This window comes from Diplotaxodon limnothrissa, linkage group LG14, assembly GCF_057381915.1.
Source record: "Diplotaxodon limnothrissa isolate DT_005_m linkage group LG14, D_limnothrissa_male_GT1.1, whole genome shotgun sequence".
Taxonomy (NCBI): Eukaryota; Metazoa; Chordata; class Actinopteri; order Cichliformes; family Cichlidae; genus Diplotaxodon; species Diplotaxodon limnothrissa.
Genome location: NC_140609.1, coordinates 12792772 through 12818830, shown reverse-complemented (window position 1 = coordinate 12818830; position 26059 = coordinate 12792772). Strand labels below are relative to the sequence as shown.

Genomic DNA, 26059 nt, shown 5'->3' with positions numbered 1-26059 from the left:
TTGTTTTCAGCTTTTGATAGTGTAGCAGTGACAATAGTTGGCATACATTAGTGGTTATTTAGGATAGGATGAGCTAATAAGCCATCATGTCTTTGTATTTTGCTAGGAAAATGGGAAATAGATGCAGCAGTTTACTGAAACTTGCAAACATAAGATGCCAGATGCATCTCTCAGGTTGTGTGTCAGTTTTGTGTTATTTCTTAAGGACACAACTTTCAAATTCTGTTCGTCTGCTGTAGATGTTTTTATTTAAGCTGCCAGTTCTTTTGTCCTCTACTTGTTTAGTTTCTTGACATATGTCAAGTTTTTGGCTAATAGCTCTTTGGTAATCACCTTGCTGGTGTGTTATCGTTGTCATTTTTTGTGCAGGAAACAAATTGTGTATTTGTGACAAGCTGCTGGTAATGTGCCAGTAACGAATTTGTCCCTTGAGTTAGGTGCCTTTATTATGTGTGAATGATTCATAGGAACAAACAAATAAAGGACTGCACTGAAAATTATAATAAAATGATGTCCAAAGAAAAATTTGAAGGAGCTTCAGAAAGCCTGAAGAACGTGAAATAAATTACAGAATTAAAAGACAGTTCGGTTCCTTGGAAGCAAAATGTAAAGACAAAATGTTCACACATGGCTCTATGCAACTAAATAAGAGCTTTAGGATTGTCTGAAAGTATTTGTTTGGGTTTTTGCTCGTAATTATCTGCTCCACTCTATGTTCACCTGTTCCTTATTACCCGGCTGCTCTAAAGTGATTTCTGCCAATCTTTGTCAGCTCATCTGTGAGCTTGTTTCACTCATGCGCTCTGCAACAGTCCCTCATGTTATTCTCTGCTTCACAGGTTTTTTACTCATTTTCCACCCCTTGGGCTTTGTTCTCCCAATATCAGCTTTATTTAAATAAGCTTTCTTTATGGTGGTTTTGCTGATTTTCTGTATTCATTTGGAAAAGCTTACAAACCTAACACAAATAATTGGGGTATAACCCTCAATCTCATTGGGCCTGTTTGAGTGCACATATGTCAATGAACTTAAAAAGGGCTAGTATGTGCACTTTGCTAAAGAAATGCTTTGATTATATATATATATACAGTGAGTATATTTTCATAGGTACAGTGGGGCAAAAAAGTATTTAGTCAACCACCGATTGTGCAAGTTCCTCCACCTAAAATGATGACAGAGGTCAGTAATTTGCACCAGAGGTACACTTCAACTGTGAGAGACAGAATGTGAAAAAAAAATCCATGAATTCACATGGTTGGATTTGTAAAGAATTTATTCGTAAATCAGGGTGGAAAATAAGTATTTGCTTGGTGTGCAAAAATCAACTGTGGGAGCAATCATCAGAAAATGGAAGACATACAAGACCACTGATAATCTCCCTCGATCTGGGGCTCCACGCAAGATCTCATCCCGTGGGGTCAAAATGATCATGAGAACGGTGAGCAAAGATCCCAGAACCACACGGGGGGACCTGGTGAATGACCTGCAGAGAGCTGGGACCAAAGTAACAAAGGTCACCATCAGTAACACACTACAACGGCAGGGAATCAAATCCCGCAGTGCCAGACGTGTTCCGCTGCTGAAGCCAGTGCATGTCCAGGCCCGTCTGAAGTTTGCCAGAGAGCACATGGATGATACAGCAGAGGATTGGGAGAATGTCATGTGGTCAGATGAAACCAAAGTAGAACTTTTTGGTATAAACTCAACTCGTTGTGTTTGGAGGAAGAAGAATACTGAGTTGCATCCCAAGAACACCATACCTACTGTGAAGCATGGGGGTGGAAACATCATGCTATGGGGCTGTTTTTCTGCCAAGGGGACAGGACGACTGATCCGTGTTAAGGACAGAATGAATGGGGCCATGTATCGTGAGATTTTGAGCCAAAACCTCCTTCCATCAGTGAGAACTTTGAAGATGAAACGAGGCTGGGTCTTCCAACATGACAATGATCCAAAACACACCACCCGGGCAACAAAGGAGTGGCTCCGTAAGAAGCATTTGAAAGTCCTGGAGTGGCCTAGCCAGTCTCCAGACCTCAACCCCATAGAAAATCTGTGGCGGGAGTTGAAAGTCCGTGTTGCTCGGCGACAGCCCCAAAACATCACTGCTCTCGAGAAGATCTGCATGGAGGAATGGGCCAAAATACCAGCTACTGTGTGTGCAAACCTGGTAAAGACCTATAGTAAACGTTTGACCTCTGTTATTGCCAACAAAGGTTATGTTACAAAGTATTGAGTTGTATTTTTGTTATTGACCAAATACTTATTATGTAGTGTGAAGCGCTTTGGGGTCCTTAGGGACTAGAAAAGCGCTATACAAATGCAGGCCATTTACCATTTAGTGCTTAGTGGGTTGCCCTTTGTGTTCTTATCATGTTGTTTCACACAACCAATACTAAGGCTTGATGTGAGGTTTATAAAGGAGTGCAGGCTGCCAGTGAGAGAAGTGAGACAAAAGAGTTGTCATACTGGGAATGGTTGCTTAAGCTCACTCTGCTGTCCTTTCATATTTATCGACATGAATTCCAATTATTGTGATTGCATGAAAATAATTATGCAAGCTAGGCATAATGTGTCAGGCTTTGATTGTTGCTGCCAGAGGGGACTCTGGAACAGCATTTTTCTTTTTTTCCTCCTTTCTTCAGTAAAGAGGGCTGCAATGGATCTGATGTTAGAGAAGCTAAGAAAAAAATACAAGCACTTTCTTTAGCATGTAGGGATTCTTCTTAAACTCGCCAACTTAGCTGCAATGGTGATATATTCTTTTCAGGCTTTATTAGTCCTGACATCAGATCAAATACTGGAAAACTCCAGCTGGCAGACTGTTCAAGGATAGATGTGCAGATTATAAGCTAAACTGCAGATTCAAAGATCAACTAAAGATCAGTCTTTATAAGCATTTCTGACTTGTTTTGTTTGATGTGTTATCTTCATTTTCTGAACTGTAGAGCAACTGAAAGGTCCACTGGAGGAGTATGTGAACAAACGCTATCCCGGCCTGGTGAAGATTGTAAGGAACCAAAAGAGAGAGGGATTGATCAGGGCCAGGATCGAGGGTTGGAAGGTAGCCACTGCTGAGGTGACAGGATTTTTTGATGCCCATGTGGAGTTCACCCCATCATGGTGAGTGGGTCCTATCATCTAGCGGGAAGCACGGTGTTATTAACAGTCAGGAGTGAATTTTTGGTATTTGGAAAAAGGCTTATTTTAGTGTAAATTAAAGTGAAACACAGCATTCAAAAACAAAAATGACATGTACTCAAAATTAAATCTGGAAAAAAACATATCTTTGCCAAATGTATGAACATTGGAATAACTTATAGAGAGATACTCCCATACGGTTTATGACAAAATTTAATCCAAAGTGATTGATGGCCCTAATCATGACCTTTTGACCTCCCCCCTCCCCCCCGGAAGCGAGTAATGACCGTGACGAATTGCATCCGGAGAAGGGGGGGGGGCGGGAACCCCCCGACATCCGGAGAAGGGGGGGCGAACCCCGGAAGCGCGCCATCTGTCGCTAAGCGTGTCGAATTGCATCCTGAGAAGGGAGGGGGGGTAAACCTCCGGAAGCGCGCCATCTGTTGTTGGGAAAAAAAAAGAAAAAAGTTTTTAGAGGGAGGAGAATAAAAGCAGAGAGGAGGAGTTCACAATTTCTAAGCCTCAGACACACAAGATGGATTTCATTCTGCAGCCCAGCAGCTCTCCTGTGTCCGATGAGATCTGCTCTCCCAAAGAAGAAGGCTTTGAATATGCCATATTCAATTACAGCATATTTACTAAGGAAGGCCTCGATCCGGACCTTATGACACTTCCGGAAATACTCCGGAATTGTCTAGTCATTTTCAGACCTGATGCGTCATGTTCCATATACATGAGGGGAGGGGTTTGGTTCCTGAAGCACAGCGGTGATGCAGCAGCTGATTTTGTGCTGTATAGAGAGACAGAGCGGCAGCTAGTTTTCCGCAAACTCATAGTCTGAATTCTGTTTCAATATTATGACGATTTTCTCTGTATTTCTTAATGGGAATAAAGAGTGACTTCCTGTAGAGATTTCAATAGTATTTTATTTTCCTATAATACAGACGCAGTAAAAAAAACCTTTAAGATGATCTGCCTAGCAACAAATTGCATTTTTAGGCTACACCATAGCTTGTGATGAAAAGAAGAACTTTCTATCCGCTTGTAACCTACAGGCTGCCTACCCCGTATGTGTAAAAATGAATAAATATCCCTTAGTGAATACTTTTCTTTGAATACTACTTTTCCTTTTGAGAATCCCTTTTACAAGGGACTGAAAAAACAAACCATAATTGCCGTGACAGGCGATCTTGTTTCACACACACACACACACACACACACACACACACACACACACACACACACACACACACACCGCGGGTCAAGGAGGAGTGAGATATCAGATATCAGTTTTTTCTCAATGCTTATAACCTATAACGCGCCCCCCAAAACAATATTATTATTATTAAAACATCTATAAGGTAGGTTTTGCGCAGCCTGCTCCTTGTCAGACCAAAGTTTTTTTCTTCATTACTTTTAGCTACTTTTACACTGGGTTTTCTCAATAGACAGAAAATGAAAATGAGGAGTCAACAGCCGATATTATCATTGCTTGTAACCCGGTAAATAATTTCGTACATCTCCCCATAAAATAAGCCTTAGTGGAAAAAAGCTCATATTCGAATAAGTTTATTCCCCTCTGTGGGAAAGAGTTTTTTTCTCAGAGTCAACCATGAGGCGAGTTTTGTCAACAGCAATTGTCCATTTGGTAAAACAAATATCCGCCTCTAAGTCGTATTTTACCGTTGCAGAATGTGGAAAACAGACAGCCCTCACAGGAGGCACCCAGGGGCCCACCTCACACACCATAGTTAAAATATTTAAATTTCAACTAAATTTGTAGTAATGATCGGATTTCCTCACTTATCTACACCACACTCCTTGATTTCTTATCGTTTCTTATCGTTCCTCTGTCCCTTAATAGAAACTATCCTCCCTTTCAGTTGTCTTTTGCACTTCCATATCGCAAAGCAGTTACTGTAGGTTATTTTCTGCTTATGCATTAATGTAATTAATTAACTTATTTATCCTTAAGTACGGTAATGACTTGAGTTCTAATGCTTTTTGTCTCTTGAGTTAGCCGTCAATGTGGGATTTTTTTACCCTTTTGTTCAGTTAAAGCTGCCTTTCATTCTTCAACGCAGCTTAAACTCTAATAGGTAAGCTTTCTTGTAATTTCTTAGTTCTGCAGGCTTCTTGAAAGACATCCGAGACTCTTCTTTGGATGCTGGATGCCTTTTGTTTTGTTTTCTGTCAAGATGATCCCACACTGCTTCGATTATCTTGAGGTTCGAACCCTGGAGAGATCAATCCATGACTGATGCGTTGTTTCATCCAGGCATACTTTGACTACAATGGCAGTATGTTTGCGATCATTGTCGTACTGAAAGTTGCTGCCAATCAGACATTACTTGGTATTACATGGTCGATCAAAATCTGGTGGAACTTTTCTACATTCATAATTTGATTAATTTGGATAAGAGCTCCAACAACACTGGCTGAAATCCAGCCTCAAAGCACGGTAGAGTATCCACGCTGTGTTAAAGACGGCTATAGACATTCACTGTTGTATCTCTCTTCGGACCTCTTCCATGCATATTTCAAATTTGGATTCATTACTCCATAAGACATATTACAGCTGATTTCTTTTTCCAGTCAATTTCTTGTGTAATTTGGCACACCTCAGCCTTATTTTTCTCTGTTCTCCTTCCTTAAGAATGGCTTATTAACAGCCACCCTTCCAACTCAGATAACTTTTGATGAAATGTTTACAGCACTTGAGTTACTCGCCACGGCCATCCTAAATGCTAAGAACACTAAACTTTAATTCTAAATTACGTTAACCAGAAAAAACAAGCCAAAGTCGAGATGTTGCTGAGCTGACCTGTGCTATGCTATGCCTTCTAAAGCACGTATAATGTAAACAGAACTGGTCTTTGCACAGAAGCCTGTGGAGCTTCATAATTAACCTCAGTGTGTGAAGAGCACTCTCCATTTAATAATAGCTGTAATAAAATGTTATGGCCGACGGTGTTAAACGCTGCACTTGGGTCTAGCAGGGAAGATTTCAACTTTTCAATACGAATGAAGGCTGAAAACTGATTAGATTAATGTCTGATGATCTTTTCTGTGCTTCTTCAAGTTTGTAACACCAAACATATTAAAGGATGATGTAAGGCTCACAGGAAGAGTTTAATTAGACACACATTTACTATTTTCTTTATACTCTTTCTTTCTTGACATGTTTAATATGATTACTATCAGAGGAGAAAATGACCCTTGTGTAGTTTAAAAAAGTTTTATTTAATCAAACTGTAATGTTGTTGAACTCTGACGGATGTGTCTTTTAATCTTGTCAACAAATCCTTAATCATCTAAATCTGCCATTTATCATCTAGTAAAATGTTCCCTCTGCTTCTGCTGCACATCTCCCCGGACACTCTCCGCTTCACCTGTCCTGTGCAGGTGGTCCAACCCCTGCCTGCCTCCTTAAACTGGGGTGTTTAAATCTCTTTACCTCTGTTGTGAACTTCACACAAAGTTTGTGGTAACAAAATCAAACTGACGAGGATCTCGTTTGAAAAACACACACTCACGAGACAAAATAAAAACAGACTGCTCAAAGCAAAAGCAGAGCCCTCACAGCTGGTAGTACAAAACACAGCGACAACATGCGTATTAGATACCCTCAGTGCCAGAAGCATAAATATGAAAAAATGTGATCACCAAGAGTATCCTAACAACGGCGTTGAGGTGGGTGTTACAGTAAAAAAAAAAAGTAGCCAAATTTTCATCTGAAAATGTTGAATTTTAGTAAAAACAATGCTCTGTAGTTTGATACTGTCGTTACAGACTAAGCAGATGTTTAAAGCCTTCGGACGCTCATTTGAAACGCACTCATTCTCCTTATCAGCTGGAAACATTAAAGCCGTAAAATGACTTTTTCAAACGGATAAAAACTATTGAACAACAGCAATGTTGAGCCTGTTCCAAAATTTGGATGTACATGTGTTGAAGGTGTGGGTCTTGTTGAATTATTAAACATACATTCTTTAATTTTTCGAGCCACAAAAACAACAACTTTTAATTTTCTTCTGCTTGAGTATCGGCCTCGGGTAGCTCTACTTATCATTGCTCAGTCAGTTGTCTGTTTGTGCTACTTTTTTAAGGAGCAGCGTATTATTGGTAAGGGTGACTTTATGTGTTTAGCTACTTAAGTGGAAGTACTGTGGATAGTTTTACCTTACATACATAGATCTACCAATACAGCTTCTGAGGTAACTGTTTACAAAATGTTATAATCTATTCAAAGGTTCTTTGCAATTTTACATTGATAAACATTATCCTTAACACATTTGGCCCACATAAAGTACTATGGCCATCACACTGTCATTTAGAATTGTTTAAATAACTCCTGTCTTAAGTCCTTCCATCAAAAAAAAAAAAAAAAAAAAAAAAAAACATGGTTCACTTTTACATCACAAAATGTTAGAAATATAAGTCGTTCATAACAAACTGAAAGGTTGGGAGTTTAAAAATCCAAACCGATGGAAGAATCAGAATCAGAATACTTTATTGATCCCTGGGGGAAATTATTTTTTGTTACAGTGCTCCATTATAAACCAACATTAAGACAAGACAGACAATACACTAACTAAGAATAGTACAATATATACATATATATACATACATACATACATACATACATAAGTCACTCATAAATAAATAGCTGGAAAAGAAACATGTGTAGCTGTAGCAGCAAACAGTGTGTTAAGTGGATGCGTTGTACAGGGAGATGGCCACAGGCAGGAAAGATTTCCTGTGTCGTTCAGTGGTGCTTTTCGGTAATCTCAGTCTCTCACTGAACGTGCTCCTGTGACTGACCAGCATGTCATGGAGTGGGTGGGAGGTGTTATCCAACATTGTCTTTATCTTGGACAGCATCCGCCTCTCCGACACCACCTTGAGGGTGTCCAGCTCCATCCCCACAACATTGCTGGCCTTACGGATTAGTTTATCGAGTCTGTTGGCATCTGCGACCCTCAGCCTGCTCCCCCAGCATGCAACAGCATAGAGGATCGCACTGGCCACAACAGACTCATAGAAAACTCATAGAAAATAGGAAGCAGAAGTAGAAGACTATAACGTCTCAGAGCACACGGTGTCTATTATTGTGTAGACATGTATAAATAAGAGCTTAATAAAGATGCTTAATTTCTTAAGAAATAAACAGGTGGAGTGATCTTTATCAAAAGTGGATGTTGCATCTGTGGCTAAACCACTGTACCCAAAAAAACTTTAAAAATCTACTGTGTGTGAGGCTGTGTAAGTAAAGCTTGCCCTTCACACCCGCGTGTAATAAACCATTTGTTGGGGGGTTGTGGATTTGGCACCTCAGCATTGTGAAAGTGGGGAAACATGTTTCTGGCTGTGCATAAGATTTCTGCTTACAAATTAGAATCTCAGTTCTAAATGAAATTCAGATGTTTTTTTAAGTATGGCTAATGTATTATTTGACTTCTAAGACACACACACACACACACACACACACACACACACACACACACACACACAAGAACAACACAGAGAAGAAGAAGAGGGGGTCGTTTTACTACGCATCATAAAAACGCAATCATTCATAACATGGACAGTGAGAAGTAAAACTCGTCGTCTTACCACATGTTATATTCTGTAAACTTAAAATAATCCGCAGAAATTAGAGTTTAGTGTTTTAATTCATCTATTAAAAAACACGAGTCAACATTACTGAAGTGACGCTTTAACGATGCGTCTTATCATCGTGTTTATGATGATAAAACATGTTCTCTCGTTAGTAGATGTCTGCGCTGTCACTTGTCACGAAAATGTTCAGAGCCAGGGTTCCTCTTTAATTACCATTGATCGTTAATAGGGTCACAAAAGATTTGTCGCATTATCCCCATAAACAAAATGCTTTTATAGAAATCATTGTGATACAAATATTTAGATTCTTGATTCACAATGTGCACGAACTCAAAATCTTTAGAGGTTCATATTTATAAAGTATCGCAAATAATACATTTATACCATTGTATGAGCTACACTTCTTGTAAAAACTGATTGAAAAAAGCTCCTGTCGTGACCTTCCTTCTGTGAGGACACACACACACACACACACACACACACACACACACACACACACACACACACACACAGAGAGAGAGGGAGAGGGGGGGGGGGAGATCATTAGGATTGGAGGCGTTTTTTGGATTTTCACTTATTGTCGGCTTTACAGTCACATAAAATTCATTCCAATTTTTTGCCTTTGCTTCAATTAAGGTGTTTCTTTAAATCTACAGCAGCTCCCTTTTCAAAAGGTTTACTGACAACTGACAACGATCAATAGCAGCATACGTGGGGGGAAGAGTATGAGTCTTACGGTGACAGCGGGGCCGTGGGAGCCGGAGGGAGGGGTGAGGGTCCGCGCTAAATTTGCAAAGTTACTGATTTAAAAATTATATTTTTGAATTTTTAATTGCATGACAAACATACGATAGACTCTTGAGCATATTTATATAGCTAAATACACAACGGTATAACCGTGCTAAATAAAAGAGGTCCAAGTACCAAAGCACTCTAATGCAAGCCTCTAAACTGCATGTTGATAAGTACGTGAAGCGTACCTCTACAGCTGAAAACAGATTGTATCCATACTTTGAGGATCTGCTGAATTGTTTTTTTTTTTTGATGAACTGCAGATGATGATGAATTCCTCTTTATTGTAGAAACAGTCCCTAAGCTGTTGTTGCTCATACTTACCGAGTTCCCTAGCTACTTCCTTACTATGTCAGTAAACCTTTTGAAAAGGGAGCTGCTGTAGATTTAAAGAAACACCTTAATTGAAGCAAAGGCAAAAAATTGGAATGAATTTTATGTGACTGTAAAGCCGACAATAAGTGAAAATCCAATCACAGAAGGAAGGTCACGACAGTATCAGTAAATATGAACCTCTAAAGATTTTGAGTTCGTGCACATTGTGAATCAAGAATCTAAATATTTGTATCACAATGATTTCTATAAAAGCATTTTGTTTATGGGGATAATGCGACAAATCTTTTGTGACCCTATTAACGATCAATGGTAATTAAAGAGGAACCCTGGCTCTGAACATTTTCGTGACAAGTGACAGCGCAGACATCTACTAACGAGAGAACATGTTTTATCATCATAAACACGATGATAAGACGCATCGTTAAAGCGTCACTTCAGTAATGTTGACTCGTGTTTTTTAATAGATGAATTAAAACACTAAACTCTAATTTCTGCGGATTATTTTAAGTTTACAGAATATAACATGTGGTAAGACGACGAGTTTTACTTCTCACTGTCCATGTTATGAATGATTGCGTTTTTATGATGCGTAGTAAAACGACCCCCTCTTGTTCTTCTCTGTGTTGTTCTTGTGTGTGTGTGTGTGTGTGTGTGTGTGTGTGTGTGTGTGTGTGTGTGTCTTAGAAGTCAAATAATACATTAGCCATACTTAAAAAAAACATCTGAATTTCATTTAGAACTGAGATTCTAAGTTGTAAGCAGAAATCTTATGCACAGCCAGAAACATGTTTCCCCACTTTCACAATGCTGAGGTGCCAAATCCACAACCCCTCAACAAATGGTTTATTACACGCGGGTGTGAAGGGCAAGCTTTACTTACACAGCCTCACACACAGTAGATTTTTAAAGTTTTTTTGGGTACAGTGGTTTAGCCACAGATGCAACATCCACTTTTGATAAAGATCACTCCACCTGTTTATTTCTTAAGAAATTAAGCATCTTTATTAAGCTCTTATTTATACATGTCTACACAATAATAGACACCGTGTGCTCTGAGACGTTATAGTCTTCTACTTCTGCTTCCTATTTTCTATGAGTTTTCTATGAGTCTGTTGTGGCCAGTGCGATCCTCTATGCTGTTGCATGCTGGGGGAGCAGGCTGAGGGTCGCAGATGCCAACAGACTCGATAAACTGATCCGTAAGGCCAGCAATGTTGTGGGGATGGAGCTGGACACCCTCAAGGTGGTGTCGGAGAGGCGGATGCTGTCCAAGATAAAGACAATGTTGGATAACACCTCCCACCCACTCCATGACATGCTGGTCAGTCACAGGAGCACGTTCAGTGAGAGACTGAGATTACCGAAAAGCACCACTGAACGACACAGGAAATCTTTCCTGCCTGTGGCCATCTCCCTGTACAACGCATCCACTTAACACACTGTTTGCTGCTACAGCTACACATGTTTCTTTTCCAGCTATTTATTTATGAGTGACTTATGTATGTATGTATGTATGTATGTATATATATGTATATATTGTACTATTCTTAGTTAGTGTATTGTCTGTCTTGTCTTAATGTTGGTTTATAATGGAGCACTGTAACAAAAAATAATTTCCCCCAGGGATCAATAAAGTATTCTGATTCTGATTCTTCCATCGGTTTGGATTTTTAAACTCCCAACCTTTCAGTTTGTTATGAACGACTTATATTTCTAACATTTTGTGATGTAAAAGTGAACCATGTTTTTTTTTTTTTTTTTTTTTTTTTTTGATGGAAGGACTTAAGACAGGAGTTATTTAAACAATTCTAAATGACAGTGTGATGGCCATAGTACTTTATGTGGGCCAAATGTGTTAAGGATAATGTTTATCAATGTAAAATTGCAAAGAACCTTTGAATAGATTATAACATTTTGTAAACAGTTACCTCAGAAGCTGTATTGGTAGATCTATGTATGTAAGGTAAAACTATCCACAGTACTTCCACTTAAGTAGCTAAACACATAAAGTCACCCTTACCAATAATACGCTGCTCCTTAAAAAAGTAGCACAAACAGACAACTGACTGAGCAATGATAAGTAGAGCTACCCGAGGCCGATACTCAAGCAGAAGAAAATTAAAAGTTGTTGTTTTTGTGGCTCGAAAAATTAAAGAATGTATGTTTAATAATTCAACAAGACCCACACCTTCAACACATGTACATCCAAATTTTGGAACAGGCTCAACATTGCTGTTGTTCAATAGTTTTTATCCGTTTGAAAAAGTCATTTTACGGCTTTAATGTTTCCAGCTGATAAGGAGAATGAGTGCGTTTCAAATGAGCGTCCGAAGGCTTTAAACATCTGCTTAGTCTGTAACGACAGTATCAAACTACAGAGCATTGTTTTTACTAAAATTCAACATTTTCAGATGAAAATTTGGCTACTTTTTTTTTTTACTGTAACACCCACCTCAACGCCGTTGTTAGGATACTCTTGGTGATCACATTTTTTCATATTTATGCTTCTGGCACTGAGGGTATCTAATACGCATGTTGTCGCTGTGTTTTGTACTACCAGCTGTGAGGGCTCTGCTTTTGCTTTGAGCAGTCTGTTTTTATTTTGTCTCGTGAGTGTGTGTTTTTCAAACGAGATCCTCGTCAGTTTGATTTTGTTACCACAAACTTTGTGTGAAGTTCACAACAGAGGTAAAGAGATTTAAACACCCCAGTTTAAGGAGGCAGGCAGGGGTTGGACCACCTGCACAGGACAGGTGAAGCGGAGAGTGTCCGGGGAGATGTGCAGCAGAAGCAGAGGGAACATTTTACTAGATGATAAATGGCAGATTTAGATGATTAAGGATTTGTTGACAAGATTAAAAGACACGTCCGTCAGAGTTCAACAACATTACAGTTTGATTAAATAAAACTTTTTTAAACTACACAAGGGTCATTTTCTCCTCTGATAGTAATCATATTAAACATGTCAAGAAAGAAAGAGTATAAAGAAAATAGTAAATGTGTGTCTAATTAAACTCTTCCTGTGAGCCTTACATCATCCTTTAATATGTTTGGTGTTACAAACTTGAAGAAGCACAGAAAAGATCATCAGACATTAATCTAATCAGTTTTCAGCCTTCATTCGTATTGAAAAGTTGAAATCTTCCCTGCTAGACCCAAGTGCAGCGTTTAACACCGTCGGCCATAACATTTTATTACAGCTATTATTAAATGGAGAGTGCTCTTCACACACTGAGGTTAATTATGAAGCTCCACAGGCTTCTGTGCAAAGACCAGTTCTGTTTACATTATACGTGCTTTAGAAGGCATAGCATAGCACAGGTCAGCTCAGCAACATCTCGACTTTGGCTTGTTTTTTCTGGTTAACGTAATTTAGAATTAAAGTTTAGTGTTCTTAGCATTTAGGATGGCCGTGGCGAGTAACTCAAGTGCTGTAAACATTTCATCAAAAGTTATCTGAGTTGGAAGGGTGGCTGTTAATAAGCCATTCTTAAGGAAGGAGAACAGAGAAAAATAAGGCTGAGGTGTGCCAAATTACACAAGAAATTGACTGGAAAAAGAAATCAGCTGTAATATGTCTTATGGAGTAATGAATCCAAATTTGAAATATGCATGGAAGAGGTCCGAAGAGAGATACAACAGTGAATGTCTATAGCCGTCTTTAACACAGCGTGGATACTCTACCGTGCTTTGAGGCTGGATTTCAGCCAGTGTTGTTGGAGCTCTTATCCAAATTAATCAAATTATGAATGTAGAAAAGTTCCACCAGATTTTGATCGACCATGTAATACCAAGTAATGTCTGATTGGCAGCAACTTTCAGTACGACAATGATCGCAAACATACTGCCATTGTAGTCAAAGTATGCCTGGATGAAACAACGCATCAGTCATGGATTGATCTCTCCAGGGTTCGAACCTCAAGATAATCGAAGCAGTGTGGGATCATCTTGACAGAAAACAAAACAAAAGGCATCCAGCATCCAAAGAAGAGTCTCGGATGTCTTTCAAGAAGCCTGCAGAACTAAGAAATTACAAGAAAGCTTACCTATTAGAGTTTAAGCTGCGTTGAAGAATGAAAGGCAGCTTTAACTGAACAAAAGGGTAAAAAAATCCCACATTGACGGCTAACTCAAGAGACAAAAAGCATTAGAACTCAAGTCATTACCGTACTTAAGGATAAATAAGTTAATTAATTACATTAATGCATAAGCAGAAAATAACCTACAGTAACTGCTTTGCGATATGGAAGTGCAAAAGACAACTGAAAGGGAGGATAGTTTCTATTAAGGGACAGAGGAACGATAAGAAACGATAAGAAATCAAGGAGTGTGGTGTAGATAAGTGAGGAAATCCGATCATTACTACAAATTTAGTTGAAATTTAAATATTTTAACTATGGTGTGTGAGGTGGGCCCCTGGGTGCCTCCTGTGAGGGCTGTCTGTTTTCCACATTCTGCAACGGTAAAATACGACTTAGAGGCGGATATTTGTTTTACCAAATGGACAATTGCTGTTGACAAAACTCGCCTCATGGTTGACTCTGAGAAAAAAACTCTTTCCCACAGAGGGGAATAAACTTATTTGAATATGAGCTTTTTTCCACTAAGGCTTATTTTATGGGGAGATGTACGAAATTATTTACCGGGTTACAAGCAATGATAATATCGGCTGTTGACTCCTCATTTTCATTTTCTGTCTATTGAGAAAACCCAGTGTAAAAGTAGCTAAAAGTAATGAAGAAAAAAACTTTGGTCTGACAAGGAGCAGGCTGCGCAAAACCTACCTTATAGATGTTTTAATAATAATAATATTGTTTTGGGGGGCGCGTTATAGGTTATAAGCATTGAGAAAAAACTGATATCTGATATCTCACTCCTCCTTGACCCGCGGTGTGTGTGTGTGTGTGTGTGTGTGTGTGTGTGTGTGTGTGTGTGTGTGTGTGTGTGTGTGTGTGTGTGTGAAACAAGATCGCCTGTCACGGCAATTATGGTTTGTTTTTTCAGTCCCTTGTAAAAGGGATTCTCAAAAGGAAAAGTAGTATTCAAAGAAAAGTATTCACTAAGGGATATTTATTCATTTTTACACATACGGGGTAGGCAGCCTGTAGGTTACAAGCGGATAGAAAGTTCTTCTTTTCATCACAAGCTATGGTGTAGCCTAAAAATGCAATTTGTTGCTAGGCAGATCATCTTAAAGGTTTTTTTTACTGCGTCTGTATTATAGGAAAATAAAATACTATTGAAATCTCTACAGGAAGTCACTCTTTATTCCCATTAAGAAATACAGAGAAAATCGTCATAATATTGAAACAGAATTCAGACTATGAGTTTGCGGAAAACTAGCTGCCGCTCTGTCTCTCTATACAGCACAAAATCAGCTGCTGCATCACCGCTGTGCTTCAGGAACCAAACCCCTCCCCTCATGTATATGGAACATGACGCATCAGGTCTGAAAATGACTAGACAATTCCGGAGTATTTCCGGAAGTGTCATAAGGTCCGGATCGAGGCCTTCCTTAGTAAATATGCTGTATTTGAATATGGCATATTCAAAGCCTTCTTCTTTGGGAGAGCAGATCTCATCGGACACAGGAGAGCTGCTGGGCTGCAGAATGAAATCCATCTTGTGTGTCTGAGGCTTAGAAATTGTGAACTCCTCCTCTCTGCTTTTATTCTCCTCCCTCTAAAAACTTTTTTCTTTTTTTTTCCCAACAACAGATGGCGCGCTTCCGGAGGTTTACCCCCCCTCCCTTCTCAGGATGCAATTCGACACGCTTAGCGACAGATGGCGCGCTTCCGGGGTTCGCCCCCCCTTCTCCGGATGTCGGGGGGTTCCCGCCCCCCCCTTCTCCGGATGCAATTCGTCACGGTCATTACTCGCTTCCGGGGGGGAGGGGCGAGGTCAAAAGGTCATGATTAGGGCCATCAATCACTTCGGATTAAATTTTGTCATAAACCGTATGGGAGTATCTCTCTACTTATTCATGATAACAACAATGACAATAATAGAGCTTTGGGTATCAGTGTTAAAAGAGTGCTACAAAGTGCAAAGAAACCATGGAAAGAGAAGACAAAGGATAGCTGAAGCTGCATAAAAGGAAGAGCCAAGCTATTTCACGCCTGAGAAGTTTTAAAATGAGACACTTGAGGCTGTGGGATCAGGTTGAACGGATTTTATTTAAAAAAAAACATCACAAGCACACATAAAACACACACCAAAACAGGACCCCTCTTGGAGAACTTGTCGTAAAAGTAAATTTTTAGTAACCATAAAAAATGAAGGTTTTGTACTAATTCAAAAAAGCTGAGCGCTTGGTGGTGAACTGAATCAAAGGCTAAATACTGTCAAGAAATTAGCATGCAATGAGGGACCTTATTAACCCCGCTAAGACAACTGCCACATCCTGTTGATGTCTTTTTGTGGATCTCATTTTCGAGCTCAGTGCATAACTTAAGGTATACCGTGCAGTTCTCTCACTGCCCCCTGCAGAGCTCAACTCGGCTGAATCAAACAGAATTAGTGATAAAACTGGGACGACACAAGGAACTTTCTATTTGACTGAAGTGGATGAAAAAAGTGGTGCTCTTAAAAGATGTTATAAACTTTGTTTCTGCACAAAGTAAAGTCAACTAAATGTGTGAGTGTGTGTGTGTTTGCACTTTTTTCAGGTCAGAACCAGTTCTAGCTAGAATAAAAGAAAACCACAAGAGGATTATCTTGCCGTCAATCGACAACATCAAGCACGATACCTTTGAGGTGGAGCGCTATGAGAACTCTGGCCATGGCTACAACTGGGAACTGTGGTGCATGTACATTAATCCACCCAAAGAGTGGTGGGAGGAGGGAGACATGTCTGCACCAATAAGGTATGCCAGCTTCTCCCATTTAAACGTGAACACAGATCTCACACTTCTGAGATGTATTTTTTTCCACTTCTTTAAGATTTTCAATAAAACTGCCACCAAGTTCTTTTTTTAGTTTTGGGGAAGATTAGGGGAAAACAAGAAAAAAAGCTCCTGATGGGAAACCAGACTTCATTAAAGCAATAAAAAAATTACAGCCTAAATTAGAGAGTGGTGAAAATAGGATTTTAATTATCTGATTATCACCCATATATTTGTGTTAAATTGGATTTCCTTCCATTCTTTAATTAAAAATAAGAATAAATTGCATGAGTATGCACAAAAATGTTTAGATTTACCCTCCACATAATAGGCTGAAATATAAAGTGTGAAACTTTGCATAGTGGAGATTTGGGTTGTAGAAAAGTACTCCAAAATAAACATCAGATAAAGCCACAAAAAAACACATTCTGGTGTTTGCAAACGCTCAGTGTCACATGATAGTGTGTTTTCCTGGCTGCAGGACGCCTGCCATGATTGGATGCTCCTTTGTGGCCAATCGGGACTACTTTGGAGAACTCGGTCTACTCGACTCAGGCATGGACGTCTACGGAGGGGAGAACATCGAACTAGGCATCAGGGTTTGTGTGTCACCCAGTTTCCTCTTGTTCCTGCTCCCTCTTTACCCCTGTAGGTTTTAAGTGGAGCAGTGGCCACCGTAGCGTGGCACCACTGATGAGGCCCCATTAAGAGTCCTGGAGGACCAGTCCTGTGTGAGCAGCTCACAGCAGGGCAATGGAGATAAATAGGTCACGTAGAGCAGAGCAGGAAGGTTGGAGTTTGTTTCTGTACATTTTGAGAGATTGGAGAGTCTTTTGTTTTTCTGCAAGGTTATTAGATTTTTCCTGAAAAAATAACGTCAAACATTTTCACAACCCGAGTGTGTTGGCTTTTATCCAGCAAGCTAAACAATCAAATATTTTTAGAAAGACAAAAACGGTTGCCTTGTCTTTGAGTTGACTTGGTCATAACTTGAATCTGAAATGGAAAGTTCTTATATCTTGTCATCAAAAATATCAAGATTCCCCCCAAAATTAAGTCTAGATAAGTAAACGTGTACAGATGCAATAAAACAGCTAAAATTCAGCTTCAACGCACCTATAAATATATTACAACTGCTGGAGATGAAGTATTAGCAAAGACATGAATCTAGCCCACAATGTCACATCTCAAGAACCACATTTCTTTCTGTTCCTCTTTTACTACAAAGCAGTGGGACACATATCCAGAGTTGCCCTGCGACAACAACATTTCTACATTTCACTACAACCCTTACAAGAGGATTGTTTGGATGTGTCCAGGGAGAAGGCCCTCATTCAGAGAAACTCTTTCATAACAAGCACTTGAATCAATGACTGTTTGGGTTTTAACAGGATTCTTGGGATAATGAATGTTAAGCGGTAGATATCAGCACCTCTATGGGGCAATTTTGCATGGTTGTTGTCCAACATCTTTTACATGAAATCATAGTACTGCTTATTTATCTTAGAGTGTGGCAGAGAGCAGTAAAATGTTTTTTTTTGGCATACCCTCTGTTGGTTAGCACCCGTGTCCTTGGGTAACAGAAACACATAGGTTATCTTTAAAACCTATGTGCCCATTTTCTGTTTGTAGTGCTCCTTATCTGTGGATGGAACATGTTTCATATTGTTCCCAGTGTGAAGAAAGACTGACGGACCTACTTTTTATCCAGTAGGAATGTTTGTCAGGAGTGAAATAGGTTGCATCTGTGCAATTGTTTGGCGACCTGTCAGTTTGAAGTTTCTGTTACGCTCACATCACTTTGACGTGGGTTCAGATAGCTTGGATATCCATGTCTTCATTATGTTCACAGCAGAAGGCTCGTGGGTTGGACACACTCAGCAGATACTTTATTAGATACACCTTGTCAGTATTAGGTTGGACACTCTTTTGCCTTCAGAGCTGTTTTAATTCTTCATGGCATAGATTCAACAAAGTACTGGAAACATTCCTCAAAGATTGATCGTGGCATGATGGCCTCATGCAGTTGATGCAGATTTGTCAGCTGTGCATTCACGATGGGAATCTCCCATTGCGTCATATACCAAAGGTGATCTATCTGATTGAGATCCCCTGACTGTGGAGACTTTCCTGTTAGCTCACAAGAGTAGCACCTGATATGGTCCTCTGCTGCTCTAGCCCAAATTCTTCAAGGTTCACGGTTCAAAGTAATGCAAAAGTGGTTTTTAAGAAGAAGTTATCTGTTTTACTGTTGCCTTCTTGTCAGCTCAAAGCAGTCTCTGGTCGGGTCTGGTATCAACAAGATATTTTCACCCAGAGAACTGTCTCTCATTGGATATTTCCTCTTTTTTGGACCATCCCTTGGGATAACCCTAGAGATGGTAATACAGAAATATCCTAGTAGATCAGGAGTTTCCAAAATACTCAGACCAGTCCTTCTGTCAACAACAACCATGCCTAACGTGTCTTAAATCTTCTTTCTTTTCCATTTTGATGCTCAGTTCTTCTGTGAGTACCCTGCCGAGATCCACTTTCTGGGTAAATTATTCATTATGAGAGCAGTTAATCTCCTTTTGAAGCTTGTGGATGTGCACAACAATTCTACCTAACAGTGAGAGGTCAATTCAGGGTCCAGTGGTTTGATCTCACTCACAGTCCTGCATGAATGAATTCACAGCACCATGTCCTGTTCTCATCTGTTCTTCAAGGGGTTTTCCTCTGAAGCCTCTGTGTTTGTTTAAGGGCTGTGTTTTTCTGTGGCTGGGATAGTTCCTAATTGGTCAGTTGCTGGCTTTGCACATTTGTTCTCCAAACCTGCAGAGGATACCTCAGTCTTGACCTGCTGATTTTGATGGCTATCATTGTGAATGAAGTAAGGATTACAGCTAGGTCATTGGATTCCACCACTGATCAACTTAGAGATTGTAGCTACATGATGCCCTTATTTGGGCATGTCCATTTTTCCTGAGGTTGTGTAGAAGCTTTTGGAAAAAGGGATGAGTACCACTGGCTGTTTCCAGAGAGGATCCTGGGAGGAAGTTATCTTGTTCAGCTTCCTATTTCTTCAATAGCAAGTCTGCTAGGTCAAAAAGCTCTTTTTTAAAGTTTTGCATTAAGAGCTGTTTCAGTAGCTCTAGATGCACCATAACATTGTTCTAGCCATTCTGATATCATTTTCAGCTCAGCTGCTGGGTGGTTTGTATGAGGAGATAATTGATTCAACCTTCATGCTCTGAGGTTTCTTTTCTAAACCACTTCACAAGCAGGTGAAGCTCTTCTGCTGCAGTTAATTCTTAAACCTTTAGCACCAAAAATGAATGATGTCCAGTAGTTCTCCACTTTATCATTATACTTTCTTTGACCTCTGTTAATGAGAAGCAACAAAAGGAACGAATCTTGGTCAGGAAGAAGAAATACTCTTGTACACATTTAAGGCTATTCATCATCTCTCTCCTCCATATCTCTCTGATCTGGTTCAGATCACTGCCCCATCTCGATGTCTTAGATCTTCTTCTTCCCTTTCTCTCTCCGTCCCTTCCCCCCGTCTTGCCACCATGGGGAGCAGGGCTTTCAGCTGCTCTGCTCCACGACTCTGGAATTCCCTACCTCCTGATTTAAGAAATATCTCTTCCATCTCTCTCTTTAAGTCCCAACTCAAAACTCACTTGTTGTCTTATGCTTTTATGATTGTGTAAACTGCTTGCTTTTATGCTTCTTTTTTTATTCTGTTGTTGTGTAGCTCTTGGGGCTATGCTAGCATTCATGTCTTATTGTTCTGGCCCGCTGTCCTACATCAAAGCTGGGAAATAGCATGGTGAACTGTAGAAGATGTTTTGGCCACATCTTCAAGCATGACTTGTGCTTCTGACCGTCTCTTCTTGTTGATCTTTAATGACATGCCTGGAATCATCATGGTGTATTCGCTGACTGGGAGAGTGCTCTGGATGATACGTTGTCACAGCAAACAATATAAGTAAAAAAACATGCATTTATGTATGTATACTCACAGTTGGAGCTTAAAAGTTAACCCAGTGCTGAAGTGCCGAAAACCTCAGCTCCTCTTGATGCCCCTTAAGGTTGGCTAGAAAAAAATGAATAAAAGCAACAATTAGATATTTTTTATATAACAGAAAACAAGAAGAAAAACCGAGAAGGACTTCTAAATGTACAGATTTAGCTTTCATTAGTTCCAGCACAAAGAAAACACGTCCTTCCAGGTGCTCTATGCTCCAGCTGTTAGCTGTAATTGACTTTATAAATCAGGACATCGCGGCGACTGTGCATCTGCCTATTTATATTTCCTGCTGCCCAGCAGCCAGCAGTATATTATTGTGAGCTTTAATTCATACTCCTACTACCCACAGGTGTGGCTGTGTGGAGGCAGTATGGAGGTGCTGCCTTGCTCCAGAGTGGCTCATATTGCACGAATGAAGAAACCTTACCACAGTAACATAGCTTTCCACACACGCCTTAATGCCCTGCGTGTGGCAGAGGTCTGGATGGATGAGTACAAGTCCAATGTCTACCTGGCCTGGAACATCCCCATGGAGGTGAGAACGGCATTTTTCTGCACCAAGACCTCTCTTAGAGAGGATGCTGTCAGTCATGCTTGTCTGTTTGTGACTATCAGATGTCCATGTTCAGAGCCAAACAGTTTTTCTTTTGGTTCCACAATTTATGTAGAGACTTTAGGCATAATAACTTCCTTTGCTCTTGCAGAACCACGGTATTGATTACGGAGACATATCACAGAGGGTTGCACTGAGGAAGAGTCTGCAATGTAAGAGCTTTCACTGGTACCTAGACAACGTTTACCCAGAGATGAGGAGGTACAACGATACGCTGTTCTACGGTGAGGTGAGCCATGAAGGACAAAGACACAGGAAAAAGTAAGTTTGTAGATGTAAGATCTGATGTACAAATTAAACCACTGAAATTAAATAAATGATACTTACACAAAGTCCTAAGAAACTTGTATCTCCTCCACAGACCAAAATATAACAAGAAAGCAGGGACTCAGACAGCATGTACATCCACATCTTCTCAGCTGTTAATAGAAAATAAATGAGATTTAGAACTTTGTCTGATCCACACTGACACATCCTTGTTTTTAGCCTTTATACATTTTTAATCGGTAATTATTTTGGGGAATATTCATATTTTATGAATTAAGTCTGACTCTTTTTTTTTGTGTATTTAAGGTCCGCAATTCTAAAGCAAGCCACCTGTGTATGGATCAGGGTGTGAAGGAGAACCACACAGCCACCCTGCACCCATGCCATGGGTGGGGTCCTCAGGTACAACACTCTTCCTCACCACCATACTAAAGAGTATACTCCATCTTTTTCCAGTTGCTTTGCTTTCTCATGAAAACATACAGTGAGCTTCTCCGGTGATGTGATTTGCAGCTGTGTCTCAATCACAGGCTCAGCTGAAATCCTCCAAGGAGCGAGTTCTGCTGTCAGAATAAAATTGTGTCTTGCACTTTTTGTGTTGAAGCCCTGAGTCAGCCAGTGTCAGCTCTTCATCCCTTCAGCCCTAAGGGCCTCTCTTTTTAGCTCACAGTGGTAAACAGGTGCTTTAGGCAGAAAGTCAAGGCTTCAGTGGTAAAATGCTAAAGGAGCTAAAATTTCAATTCAATTCTGGAAAAATGAGTGCCGCTGATAGGTTTGTAGCTTGAACCCATCCGCTGGAACGTTAAAGGCAATATAATTACACTGCAAAGCAAGACACGAAGTAGGCAAGCTTCATGTTACTCGTGCACGGGAGAGAACCGGACAATCGCCGTTCCTTCGCTTGGCCCCAGTTGCTCTCGTCCGTCCTCCCGTACCACTGTCCTTTTATTGAGGTTACATGAATATGCATAAGTTCGTTAACATATGACGTCTACATACACACAAAGAGTAATAAATTCAAATTCAAATTTTATTTGTCACATACACAGTCATACACAGTACGATATGTAGTGAAATGCTTGGACAACTGCTCGTGACCTAAAGAAAACAAAAAAGGAAAGGCTATGAATAAGGTAGGAAATAAATATGAAAAATTAAAAAGGGGTAAATTTAACTAGGAAGGAATAAAATATAAATTAAGGTTAAAAATGAAATAACTGTACAACACAAATTAGAATGAAGGGTAAATTTAACTGGGAAGAATAAGATAAAATATATAAATTAAAGTTGAAAATAAAATAACTGTACAACAAAATACACCAATACACAGTATAGAACTATATAAGAATGTATGAAGAAATCTAAATATAAATAAATATATACACAATAACAGCAGCTGTACAAGTATTAACCGGAAATGAAGAATATAGTGACCAGTGTTGTGCAAAAACAAAGTCCAGAAAGTCCAGTGTGTGTGTAAGAACTGTATGTGTGGGTCAGTACTGTGTGGTGGTGTGATTGAGAGACCGTATCGCCTGCGGGAAGAAGCTCCTCCTCAGTCTCTCTGTGTTGGTCTTCAGGGAGCGGAATCGCTTTCCTGACCTCAACAGAGAGAACAGTCTGTTGTTGGGATGGCTGAGGTCCTTCACGATCTTCCTGGCCTTGGTCCAGCACCGCCTGCTGTAGATTGAGTGCAGGTCAGGGAGCTCGGAGCGGATGGTGCGCTCAGCTGACCGCACAACCCTCTGTAGAGCTCGTCTGTCCTGCATGGTGCTGTTCCCGAACCAGGTTAAGATGTTTCCCGCCAGGATGCTCTCTATGGTGCACGAGTAAAAGTTCCTGAGCACTTTGGAGGGCAGTTGGAAGTCTCTCAAGCGTCTGAGGTGGTAGAGACGCTGACGGGCCTTTTTCACCACGGTGTTGATGTGACAGGACCATGACAGGTCCTGCGTGATGTGAACTCCGAGGTATTTGAAGCTGTCCACTCTCTCCACTGGGCACTCGTTGATGACGGGGGTCTGGTAGTTCCTCTCCTGCTTAGTGCTGAAGTCCACTATCAGCTCCTTTGTCTTACTGACGTTTAGAAGGAGGTTGTTCCTCTGGCACCAGTTCTCCAGATTCCTAATCTCCTTCAGGTAGGCCGTCTCGTTGTTATCAGAGATCAGGCCCACCACGACGGTGTCGTCAGCAAACTTGATGATGGTGGTGGAGCTGGTAGTGGCCACACAGTCATATGTGTACAAAGAGTACAGCAGGGGGCTCAGAACACACCCCTGGGGGGCTCCAGTGCTGAGAGTGGTGGAGGCTGAGACATGTCCGCCCATCCTTACTGCGTGCGTGTGTGTGTGTGTGTGTGTGTGTGTGTGTGTGTGTGTGTGTGTGTGTGTGTGTGTCTGTGTGTGTGTGTGTGTGTGTGTGGACTGCTGATCAAAGGGTCAAACATCCTTGGTCAGGAAGAGGGTAGCCTCCCCCTCACCCTAGATGGTTCATCCTAGATAACACGGTGAGGAAGTCCTGCAGTTCATCTAAACAAAGACTAGACTAGAACAGACGCAACTACGTTAATCCTACCATAAAACAATAAAACACGGTATGACCTCTCATGCTCCCAAAGTGCTGTCTAATACACACACAGTTTGCAGACTATCAAGGATCAAAACCTCTACCAATCTACAATTAATTACAAAACTCTAAGCATATATAAGTAAATATTTCTAAGCATAAATGACAATCAACAATACAAATCTAACAGCCGCATCACACTTTCTTCACAAGACATGCTTCAGTTGCATTTTTTAAAGTTATCCTTTTGATGGAACAAAAAGTCTTCAGTTTTTATTAGACCACCAGTTTTTCACACTTGCACTTCCACGGAGATAAAAGCGACCCCATGGTGTCTTAGCGTGGGTTCTCTCCAGGTAGTCCGGCTTCCTCCCACAGTCCGATGACATGCACGTTAGGTTAAATGGTGACTGGCTGTAGGTGTGTATGCAAAACAGATAAAGCACATAAGTGCATAAAATAAAGTGCGATATGAATATCTGTGAAAAGATGAATGTAACTTGTAGTGGTCAAAGATACTAGAAAAACATTTTAATAAATACTCTGTTCTTAAGAAGAAGCAGTGACATCTAGGGACCACAAGTGGGATTTTTTAAGATTTTGAGTCCAAACGCTGTTAAATCACCTAACTTTTGTATGATGTACTGCAAACAGGATGCAGTTACTCTGCAAAAAGACCCAAACTGGGCTGACTGGGTGGTTGATGGAAAGCTTTATCTTTATATCTTTTGCAAGGCATTGCAACCACTATTCATGCTTTGTTAGGAACAGAATGCGATATAAACAATTTCCCAATCAGTCTTTATCGTCAGCACACTCAAAGCCTCAGAGCTAGATGCAACCAAAGGAACTGTTTTATCTGCACTGCTAAAGTGGAAATTACTATTAATCTGAACGAAAAAGCTGAAGTGAAAGACACAAAGGTTAGAAAACAGAGCGGGAAGAATCTGACTCACTTCTGCTTTTTCTTTCTGTCAAGTTGAGAAAACTGCAGAATTTGGTGTATATAAAATGTTAGGGCTATATGTGGGTTAGAACTCTGCTGAAACAACACTGTGATTAGCAGTGATGTACAGGAAAATCTTTGTGTTTAGCACTCAGTGAAGAACAAAGACATGTTTTGCCTCTCAGCAGTATTGGGAACAACACCATCCTCTTGTTCAAAGCAGCAAAAAAAAAACCCAACAGCTTGCATAATCAAGGAAAATTCCTGCCAGGTTACCTTCAACTTGTACATCATCACATACTTATTTCATCGTTAGCTAATAAAGAGAAGAGTATTCACTCAGCCAGTTCAGTAACTTTCCGTTTACTGTATGTGTGACGTATCTGTTTTCCTCTTAGTTAGGACGCTACACTAAAGAAGGTCAGCTGTTTCTGGGACCCCTAGGCAGCACTGGTGAGGACACTCGTTGTGTGGTGTACGATCAGATGAGCAACTTTCCTCAGCTCCTCAATTGTGAAAAGGTGACCAACGTGAAACAGAAGACATGGCATTTCTCTCAGGTCAGAAGTGTAAAGAAATCTCTTTTTCAATGATATAACTGAGTGTTTATAAGAGAAACTAAAATTTACTGGCATAGAGTTGAGAGGAAAAGTATCTATATGTCAGATTTTAAAAGGGACCTATTGAGCTCATGTCTGGGTCCATTCTTTTTTCTCTTGGACTCTAATATGAGAGTAGCTTTGCATGAATCTTCATTTCTCTCATACTCAGCATTGCTGCAGCCCCGTAGTTCATGCTTTATCTGACAGAACCGCCTTTATATTCCGAATACCTCCGTTGAAGCCACCTTTCTTTGTGTTAAAACCCTCACAAACAGAAGG

The 26059-nt window shown here is 40.2% G+C and overlaps 1 pseudogene; it reads left to right on the top strand.

The window, feature by feature from the left end:
* The window catches only part of LOC146618533 (polypeptide N-acetylgalactosaminyltransferase 17-like), a 28418-nt pseudogene that overhangs the window by 1541 nt on the left and 818 nt on the right, over nt 1–26059 (top strand).